This window comes from Hyperoodon ampullatus (genome assembly GCF_949752795.1).
Source record: "Hyperoodon ampullatus genome assembly, chromosome: X".
Taxonomy (NCBI): Eukaryota; Metazoa; Chordata; class Mammalia; order Artiodactyla; family Ziphiidae; genus Hyperoodon; species Hyperoodon ampullatus.
Window position 1 is genome coordinate 96,125,513 of NC_136913.1, and position 10,623 is coordinate 96,136,135.

At 36.0% G+C, this 10,623-nt stretch overlaps 1 pseudogene across 1 annotated transcript; it reads right to left on the bottom strand.

Annotated features, from left to right (window-relative positions):
• Positions 1 to 8,822: 8,822 nt before the first annotated feature.
• LOC307068877 (large ribosomal subunit protein P1-like) lies at positions 8,823 to 9,241 on the bottom strand (annotated as a pseudogene). Its single transcript has one exon. The product of its transcript is annotated as a large ribosomal subunit protein P1-like (transcript).
• Positions 9,242 to 10,623: the final 1,382 nt, after the last annotated feature.

The window sequence follows — 10,623 nt, forward strand, 5'->3', positions numbered from 1 at the left end:
TAGAACTACAAGGAGAAATAGACAAACCCACAACTATAGTTGGAGATTTCAACATTATCTCAATAATTAATAGAACATGTACACAGAAAATCAGTAAGGATATAGTAGGCTTAAACAGCACTATCAACGAACTTGATTGACAAATATAGAGCAGTCCACCCAACAACAGCAGATGTGATTGTCTTCTCAAGTGCAGATGGAACATTTATCAAGATAGATCATATTCTTGAACAAAATAAGTCTCAATAAATTTTAAGGGATTCAAGTGATACAATGTATATTCTACGACCATAGTAGAATTACATTAGAAATTAATAACAACATCTGAGAGGGAATTCCCTGGCATTCCAGTGGTTAGAACTCCATGCTTCCACTGCTGGGGCCCCAGGTTCAATCCCTGGTTGGGGAACTAAAATCCCATGAGCCGTGTGGTGTGGCCAAAGAAAAAGCAAAAAAAAAAAAAAAAAAATCTGAGAAATGTTTAAATATACTTAAGAACTGAACAACACACTATTAAATAACCCATGAGTCAAAGAAGAGATCAATGGGAAATTAGAAAATATTTTGAACTGAATGAAAATGAAAACATAACATACAGAATTTGTGGTATGTAACTAGAAGTAGTTTAGAAAGATCTCAAATCAATGATCTCAGCTTCCACCTTAAAAACTAGAAAAATAAAAGCAAAGTAATTAGAAGAAAATAAATAATGAAGATTAAAGTATAAATCAATAATATAGGAAACAGTAAAAAGAGAAAAGCAATGAAACCAAAAGCTGGTTCTGCAAGAAGATCAAAGAAATTGATGAACCTCTACCCAGACTTCTCAGGAAAAAAAAAGACACAAATTGCTGATGTTAAAAACAAGAATCAGCACTACAGATTCTACCAACATTAAAAGATAATAAGGAAACATTATAAGTAACTGTGCCAATAAATTTGGCAACTACGATAAAATGGACAAACTTCTTAAAAGACACAAGCTACCAAAGCCCCCCAAGAAGAAATAACCTAAATAGCCATAAATCTATTAAAGAAATTGAATTGTAGTTAAAAGCCTTCCCATAAATATATCTCCAGGCCCAGATGTCTTCACCTCTATCAAATATTTAAGGAAGAAAAATACAAATCCACTATAAATTTTCTTCAAGAAAATTGAAGAGGAATGACTATTTCCCAACATATTCTATGAGGCCAGAATTACCCGGATACCAAAACCAGAAAAAGTTATTACAAAAAAAGAAAACTACCAACCACTATTCCTCATGAATATAGATAGAAAATGCCTAAAAAATGTTTGCAAATCAAATCCAACCATATATTAGAAGTATAAACATCATTACCAAGTAGAACTTATTCCAAGAATGCAGGGTTGGTTTAAATATAATTCACCATATTAACAAACTAAAGGAGAAAAACGATGTGATCATCTCAATAGGTGAAGAAAAAGCACTTGATAAAATCCAACATCCATTCTTGATTTAAAAAAAGACTCTCAGTAAAAGTAGGAATAGAAGTGAACTTCCTCAACCTGATAAAGTGCATCTAAAAAACCTATATATGACATCATATATAATGATGAAAGACTAAATGTTTTTCCCATTAGATAAGGAACAAGGCAAGGATGTCTGTTTTCACCACTTCTATTCAACATTGTACTGGAGCTTCTGGATAGTGCAATTAGGCAAGAAAAAGATATAAAAGGCATACAGAGTGGAAAGGGGGAGAAATAAAACTGTCTTTATTCACAGATGATGTGATTGTTTAGAAAATTTGATAAAATCTACATAAAAGCTATTAGAACTAAATGAGTTTAGCAATATTGCAAGATAGGGAATCAATATGCAGAAATCAAGTAAATCAATCAGGAACTGAAAATTCAGAATATATATTTATAATAGCACAAAAATATGAAATACTTAGAGATAAACTTGATAAAAGATATGAAAGAGCTGCACACTGAAAATTATACATCATTGTGGAGAGAAATTAAAGATGACTTCAATAAATGGAGAAACATACCTTCTTCATTGGTGAAGTCTTAAAATTGTAAAGATATCAAGTCTTCCCAGATTGATTTATAGACTAAATGCAATTCCAATCAAAATCTCAGCAAGTTTTTATTTTTTTGGTAGATATTGACAAGCTGACTCTAAAATTCTAAAATTGACAAGCTGCTTCTAAAATTCTAAAATCCACATAGAAGTCCAAAGGAACTAGTATAGTCAAAATAAATTTGAAAAAGAAAAATGTTGATGTGCTAACTCTAAATGATTTCAGGACTTTTTTTTTTTTTTTTTTGCGGTACGTGGGCTTCTCACTGTTGTGGCCTCTCCCACTGCGGAGCACAGGCTCTGGATGCGCAGGCTCAGCGGCCATGGCTCACGGGCTCAGCCACTCCGCGGCACGTGGGATCTTCCCAGACTGGGACATGAACCCGCATCCCGTGTATTGGCAGGTGGACTCTCAACCACTGCACCACCAGGGAATCCCAGGACTTATTATTAAGCTACAAAATGGTATGGTATTGGCATAAAAAAATTGATCAATAGAACAGAATGGAGAGCCCACACTATATGGATAGCTGATGGTTGTTTTGTGAGGTGCAAAAGCAGTGCAGTGGAGAAAGTATAGTCTTTTTATCAAATGCTGCTGAAACAATTAGATATTCACATGTAAATCATGAACTTCAACCCACATACAAAAATTAAAAGCGGATCACAAACCTAAATGTAAAATCTAAACCTGTAAGATGAATAAAAGCAAACATAGGAGAAACTCTTTGTGACCTTGGGTTAGGCAAAGAGTTTTTGGATACAACACCAAAGATGTGATCCTTAATAGAATAAATTGAAAAATTAATCTTCATCAAGTTAAGACTTCTGATTTTCAAGAAAACATTCTTAAGAGAATGTCTGGGGGAAAAAAATCTTTGTAAATCACATATCTGAGAAATGACTTGCATCCAGAATATATAAAAAATTGTCAAATCTCAATATAAGAAAAAAAACAACTCAAAAATAAACAATGGGTGAGGAGAAATTTATATATATAAGTTGTTTGTTGGTATGTAATTGGATATAGCCCGTTTGGAGGCCAATTTGGTAGAATCAAAAAAAATTAAATGTACTTTACTCTTCAATACAGCAAGTCCTTTAGAGGGACTATATTTTTTCTAGAAAATTTCTTTCCATGTGCACAAATAAGGATGTACACAGATGTTCCTGAAACATTGTTTATAATAACAAAAAATTGGACACAATCTAGGTGTCCAGCAATAGAAGAATGATTAATAAACTATGATTCCTCCATCATGCACATTACATTGAACTATAATACAGCAGTTGAAATGAATGAGGTACAGCTATGTGTCCTGACATGAAAAGAATTCTGAACTCCATTGGCAGATGAAGAAAGCAAGTTGCAGAACAAATGCACAATGTTATCCTAAGCAAAGTAAAACCATATATTTGCATATGTACACATAGGTATGAAAACTTATTTAAATGGTCTGGAGTGACACATATCAGACTTCCTACCAAAAGGAGGGAAATATGGACACAGATGATTGTGAAGGGGCTCTTTACTTTATACGCCATATATATATATATATATATATATATATATACATTTTTTTGTTTTTTGTTTTTTGTTTTTTGTTTTCTGTACGCGGGCCTCTCACTGTTGTGGCCTCTCCCGTTGTGGAGCACAGGCTCTGGACGCGCAGGCTCAGCGGCCATGGCTCACTGGCCTAGCTGCTCCACCACATGTGGGATCTTCCCAGATCGGGGCATGAACCCGTGTCCCCTGCATCGGCAGGCAGACTCTCAACCACTGCGCCACCAGGGAAGCCCCACACTCTATATTTTTATAACAGTTTCATAGAGATATAGTTCACATAAAATAAAATTCACACATTTAAATGTGTGATTTAATAGTTTTTTACTATATCCACGGACTTGTGCAACCATCACCACAGTCAGTTTTAGAACATTATCATCACCTCAAAAAGAAATACTTTACCTATTAGCAGTCACTCACCATTTCCCCTCAGCCCCAGTCCCATGCCCAGCCCTAGGCAGCCACCAATTTACTTTCTATCTCAATGGGTTTGGCTATTCAGGACATTTTATAAAAATGGAATCATACAATATGTGGTCCTTTGTTACTGGCTTCTTTCACTTAGCATAATATTTTCAAGGTTCATCCATGTATCAGTGTATCATTTCTTTTTATTGCTGAATAATATTCCACTGTATGGATTTACCACCTTTTATTTATCCATTCACCAGTTGGTGGACAATTGACTTGTTTTCACTTTTTAACTATCATGAATAATGTTGCTATAAATATACAAATTTTTGTGCATGTACTATGTATTTTCAAATTTTTCCAAATTTTTTTACAATGAGAATATATTCATATATTATTTGTGTAAAAATTGAACATATAACAAAGAATTCTTTACCCATATTATTATATGCAATTCTGTGAGGTAGGGACTGTTATTATCTGCATTTTACAGCTGAGGAAACTAGGCTTAGGAAGGTTAAGTGGCTCACCCAAAATTACAGCTAATAAAGAAGAAAGCAGAGATTCAAACATCTGCTGTCTGGCTCCAAAGCCCATTCCCCTAATCATTATGTAACACTGTCCATTGTGAGGGCCTTCTGGTAAGGGTATTGACACTACACTACGACCAAGATAGTATTATGATCATGAAACAAGGAGTAGGTTTATGATCAGTCCCACAGCAATGGCGTCAAGAGTGTGTTCTACAGTTGGTAATGAGTATATTAGTCTTTTGGGCTTTTCAGATCTATTTTTAATTGGAATGTAAATACTACAAGTGCTGATGACAGATAAGGGGACATCGTAAGTCCTTGCATTCAAAGTTTTGAATAGGTCACTGTGTCGGAGTCAGTACTTCTCCCAGAACGTATTGGCAGCTTATAGTTAGTATCCCCCTTGCATTAATTAGAATATTCTGGCCCCTTGCCAGTGCTCCTGCATAGGGGCATCTGCCTGTTGTCTGTTTCACTTGCCTCAATTAGATGCAACTGACTATAATGGCAGTAGAACTCCCAGGTCAGAGGCTCTCTTAGGGTGGGGTCTTGGCTGCACCCAGACCTACTTGACTGGGCATCTACTCAATGGGAAAGAATGGATGTGAAAAGTCTACCTTTTCTAGAACAGTGCCATTTCACCTGGCAAGACTGAGCATTCAGTTTTGCTTCAACGACATCATAATGCACAGGTTGTGCTATATCATTATAGGTGCAGAAACCCATGCCTCAAAGGTAGCTCTAATTGCCAGCAGTTCCTCTTCCTACACCAAGTAGTCAACCTCACCTAGGGCCATTTTCCTTAAGAGAGAGGCCATTTTCTTTGAGAGAGAGGCATATAGGTGGAAGTACTTGGGCTGTGATCTTCTTATAGTAGTAGGATCATGCTACCTCAATACTGGAGGTGTTAGTTTAAGTTATGTAAGGCCGGGTTGGCTCAGGTTAGGCCGGGATCAAGGCAGAAAGGTTTTTTTTAACTGCTTTATTGACATAATAATTAATATAAAATATACTGCACAAACTTCAACTACTTACCATTTCTTTCTTTTTCCCCCTAATCTTTCTTTTTTCTTGTCTCACTGTACTTGCTGGAACCTCCACTGGCTGAACAAGGGTTGTCCTAGGAAGCATCTTTGTCTTGTTTCTGATGTTAAAGCAAATACTTTTGGCAGTTCCCCAGTATGATGTCTGCTATACTTATTGGCACAGATGCCTTATCAGGTATAAGAAGAGCCCTTCTATTCCTAGTTAGCCAAGGGACGTTTAAAATCATGAATGAATGTTTTCTATATTAATAAAATGATCATATGGCTTTTTTCCTCCTTAATATGATGAGTTACGTTAATTAATTCTCCAAACCAACCTTGCATTCCTGGTGTAAATCCAACTTGGTAAATATTCACTATCTTTTTATACATTGCTAAATTTAGTTTGCTAAGTTTTAAAATAATTTTTACACCTTATAACCATGAGTGAGACTGACTTGTAACATTCCTTTGTATATATAGTCCTGGTCAGGTTTTGCTATCAAAATAACTCTAGTGTACTATTTTTCTTTTCTCTGGAAAAATTTGGATAATACTGAATGATATTTTCCTTGAATGATTGGTAGAACTAGCCTGTCAAGCACTGTGAGTCTGGTGTTTTTTGTTGTTGTTGTTGCTGTTTTTCATGGGAACAATTTTATGTACTGATGTTTTCTTTAGTGGTTAGAGGACTTTTTGAATTCTCTATTTCTAAGGGCACTTTTAGTAAAATGCATTTTTCTAAGAATATACCCACTTTTAAATCCAAGTTTTCAAAACTATCTACATGAAGTTCTTTGTATTATCTTATTGTTATATGTTTAATCTCTGCAGCATCTGTATTTCCCACTTTTTAAATTCCAAAATATATATATTTGCATTATCTGTCTTTTTTCCCCCTTGATTAATCTTTTTTTTCCCCAGATCTTAGGTAAAAAGCATTTATTTTTTCATCAGTAACTATAATGTAGATTTTTCTGGTTGTTGTTGATCATATTAAAGATGTTTTCTGTTTTTTTTTAGTTTGCGGAGAGATTTATCATTAATGGGTGTTGAAATTTGTCTAATGTTTCTCTTGCACTTTTTGAGATTATAATATGTCTTTTTTTTACGTTTTTCTTTTACTATTTTTTAACATCTTTATTGGACTATAATTGCTTTACGTTGTTGTGTTAGTTTCTGCTGTATGACAAAGTGAATCAGCTATATGTATACATATATCCCCATATCCCCTCCCTCTTGCATCTGCCTCCCACCCTCCCTATCCCACCCCTCTAAGTGGTCACAGAGCACCGAGCTGATCTCCCTGTGCTGTGTGGCTGCTTCCCACTAGCTATCTATTTTACATTTGGTTGGTAGTGTATATACGTTCATGCCACTCTCTCACTTCATCCCAGCTTACACTTCCCCCTCCCCATGTTCTCAAATAAATCCTCTATGTCTGTGTCTTTATTCCTGTCCTGCCCCTAGGTTCTTCAGAACCATTTTTTTTTTAGATTCCATATATATGTGTTAGCATATGGTATTTGTTTTTCGCTTTCTGACTTACTTCACTCTGTATGACAGACTCTAGGTCCATCCGCCTCACTACAAATAACTCAATTTTGTTTCTTTTTATGGTTGAGTAATATTCCATTGGTTATATGTGCTACATCTTCTTTATCCACTCATCTGTCGATGGACACCTATGTTGCTTCCATGTCCTAGCTATTGTAAACAGAGCTGCAATGAACATTGTGGTACATGACTCTTTTTGAATTATGGTTTTCTCAGGGTATATGCCCAGTAGAGGGATTGCTGGGTCATATGGTAGTTCTATTTTTAGTTTTTTAAGGAACCTCCATACTGTTCTCCATAGTGGCTGTATCAATTTACATTCCCACCAACAGAGCAAGAGGGTTCCCTTTTTGCTACACCCTCTCCAGCATTTATCGTTTGTAGATTTTTTGATGATGACTATTCTGACCGGAGTGAGGTGATACCTCATTGTAGTTTTGATTTGCATTTCTCTAATGATTAGTGATGTTGAGCATCCTTTCATGTGTTTGTTGGCAATCTGTATATCTCCTTTGGAGAAATGTGATTAATCTTGCCAGAGGTTTTTGTATTTTATTAGTCTTTTCAAAGAAATAATTCTTGGTTTTGTTGATACTAATATATATTTGTTTTATATTTCATTGACTCTTACTTATATCTTTATTATTTCCTTCCTTCTGCTTTCCTGAGGATTAGTCTGATATTCTTTCTCTAATTTCTTAAATTAAATGTTTGACTGATAAGTTCTGAGCCTTCCGTTTTTTCTGGTGAAAGCTTTTAAGTCTATTAATTTCCTTCTAAATATCATTTTAGCTCATCTCAGAAATTTTGATATGCAATATTTACATTATCTTTCACATCTAAGTATTCAGTTCCAAATCTAATTTTCATCATAATTTTTCTTTCACCTATAAGTTGTAAAATATTGTGTTTCAAGTTGCTAAAGAAATGGATTTTTTCTAGTCATTTAAAAATGTTGATTTATAATTTAACTGCATTGTAATTAGAGAAGGTGGTCTGATACAATACTAAATCTTTGAAATATGTTGAAGCTAGCATGTGGTCAATTTTTATATGTGCTCCAAATGTACTTGAAAGTAATATATACTCTCTAATAGTTGAAATTTTCTACATATATATTTATTATATCTAGCTTGCTAATTATGCTGTTCAAGTCTTTTATTTCTTTACTGTTTTTCTTTTTTGCTTGATCTATCAGTTCTGTAAAAGATGTGTTAAAATCTCCCACTATGATAGTGGGTTTATCAATTTCTCCTTGTAGATCTGTCAATTATTGTTTTGAAAAAATCTTTGGCCATGTTAATAGGCAATTACACATTTAGAAATGATATATTTTCCTGGTTGAATTTACTTTTTCCACTATGAAGTGACTCTTTTTCCCCCTAGTGATGCTTTTGCCTTACATTTTAAAATATTATATTAAAATAGCTACTTCATATTTCTTTTGGTCAGTTTTTGCCCAGTAATATTTTTTCATCCTTTGACATATAGTCTCTCTATGTCTTTACATTGAAGTCCAAATGAAATTATTTCTCTTATAAACAGTATATAACTGGGTTTTGTTCTTTTATTCATTCTAACAATCCTTGACATTTTAACTGAGTACTTTAGCCCATTTATATTTAGGGTGATTACTGATATATTTGGATTTATTCTTATCCCTTATTATGTGGTATTTATTTATTTCCAGCAAAGAACTCAGCTTTTTATTGAACATGCTACTAAAGAGGTTTAGTAAAAAAGACCAAAGCCCATGTCATCATCAGACTCTTCAGATTCTTCTTTCTTTGCTTCCACTTTCTTCTCCTCAGCTGGGGCAGCAGTGGTGGAGGGGGCAGGACCTCCTGCTGGTGTAGCACCAGCTGCTGGGGCAGGTCTACCTGCCCCCACATTTCAGATGAGGCTCCCGATGTTGACATTGGCCAAAGCCTTTGCAAACAAGCCTGGCCAGAAAGGTTCAACATTTACACTGGCTGCTTTACTGAGGGCATTGATCTTATCCTCCGTGACTGTAACCTCATCGTCGTGCACGATGAGGGCTGAGTAGATGCAGGCGAGCTCCGAGACGGAGGCCATGGTGTGGGTGAGGGCTAGGCAGGGCCTGCTGGGCGCTGTGCTAGTCACTGGATGAAGTGAGGGCCTCACCTCAATGCGGCCTTAGCTTCCTCGGAAGGACCGAGCACCTTAGTGGAAGCTGAGGAAAAGCTATTTATTTTTTAAAATATTTGTTTATTTACTTAGCTGCACCGGGTCTTATTTGCGGCATGCAGGATCTTTCTTGTGGCATGTGGGATCTAGCTCCCTGACCAGAAATCAAACCTGGGGGCCCCCTGCATTGGGAACATGGAGTCTTACCCACTGGCCCACCAGGGATGTCCCTATTGTGTGATTTTTTTTTTTTTTTTTTTTTGCGGTACGTGGGCTTCTCACTGCTGTGGCCTCTCCCGTTGTGGAGCACAGGCTCCGGACGCGCAGGCTCAGCGGCCATGGTGTACGGACCCAGCTGCTCCGCGGCACGCAGGATCCTCCCAGACTGGGGAACGAACCCGTGTCCCCTGCATCGGCAGGCGGACTCTCAACCACTGTGCCACCAGGGAAGGCCCTATTGTGTGATTTTTATTTGTCCCTTTTACTGTTTCATTTCACTCCTCCTCTTTTCTTGGCTTCTTCTTCTTTTTTTAATGTTTAATATGCCTCAGTTTATCTTTTTTTTTTTTTTTTTGGTTGTGGCATGTGGGATCTTAGTTCCCTGACCAGAGATTGAACACATGCCCCCTGCATTGGAAGTACAGAGTCTTAACCACTGGACCACCGTGGAGGCCCAGCTTTTTTTTAAATTAAGCTTTTTTTTCTTTTGTATTCCCTTTTCCTCTCTACCAATTTGAAAGTCATATATTTCATGTCTATACTTTTGTTGATCACTCTTGCCATTTTAACACGCATACTTTAATTAATCTAAAATTAATCATTTTCCATTTCCCTTATAATTTAACTTTCAAAGGACCATACACATTACCCACACTCACCATATTTTGCCTTCTGCATCAATATTTGAAAACTATGGATAATGTAGTACTCTTCCCACAAGGCTTTCATCTTTCCCAGTTTTACAAAGAGACATGTGCTTAAAAAATTATTACCAATTTTGTAGATCAAGAAATTGGGTCCTAAAACAAAGAACTTGTCCATAGAAATAACTCATCTAATCAGGAGGGGAAACCAGGCCTCCTGATAATTTCTCCAATTATGGAATTCAGGAGATTGCCTGGGGAAACTTCTTTGCCACACTTAATGTTTAAAAATTTTGATATACATTGCCACCTTGCCCTCCAGAGAAATTATACTAATTTACATATAGCAGTAATTGAAATCCATGATCAATCCAATGCTGAGTTCCTTCCAGTTCTCAGAGTACAGGGACCATGTCTTTTTTTTTTATACTTGTATTATAGGAAATTTCAAACATATATAGGAGT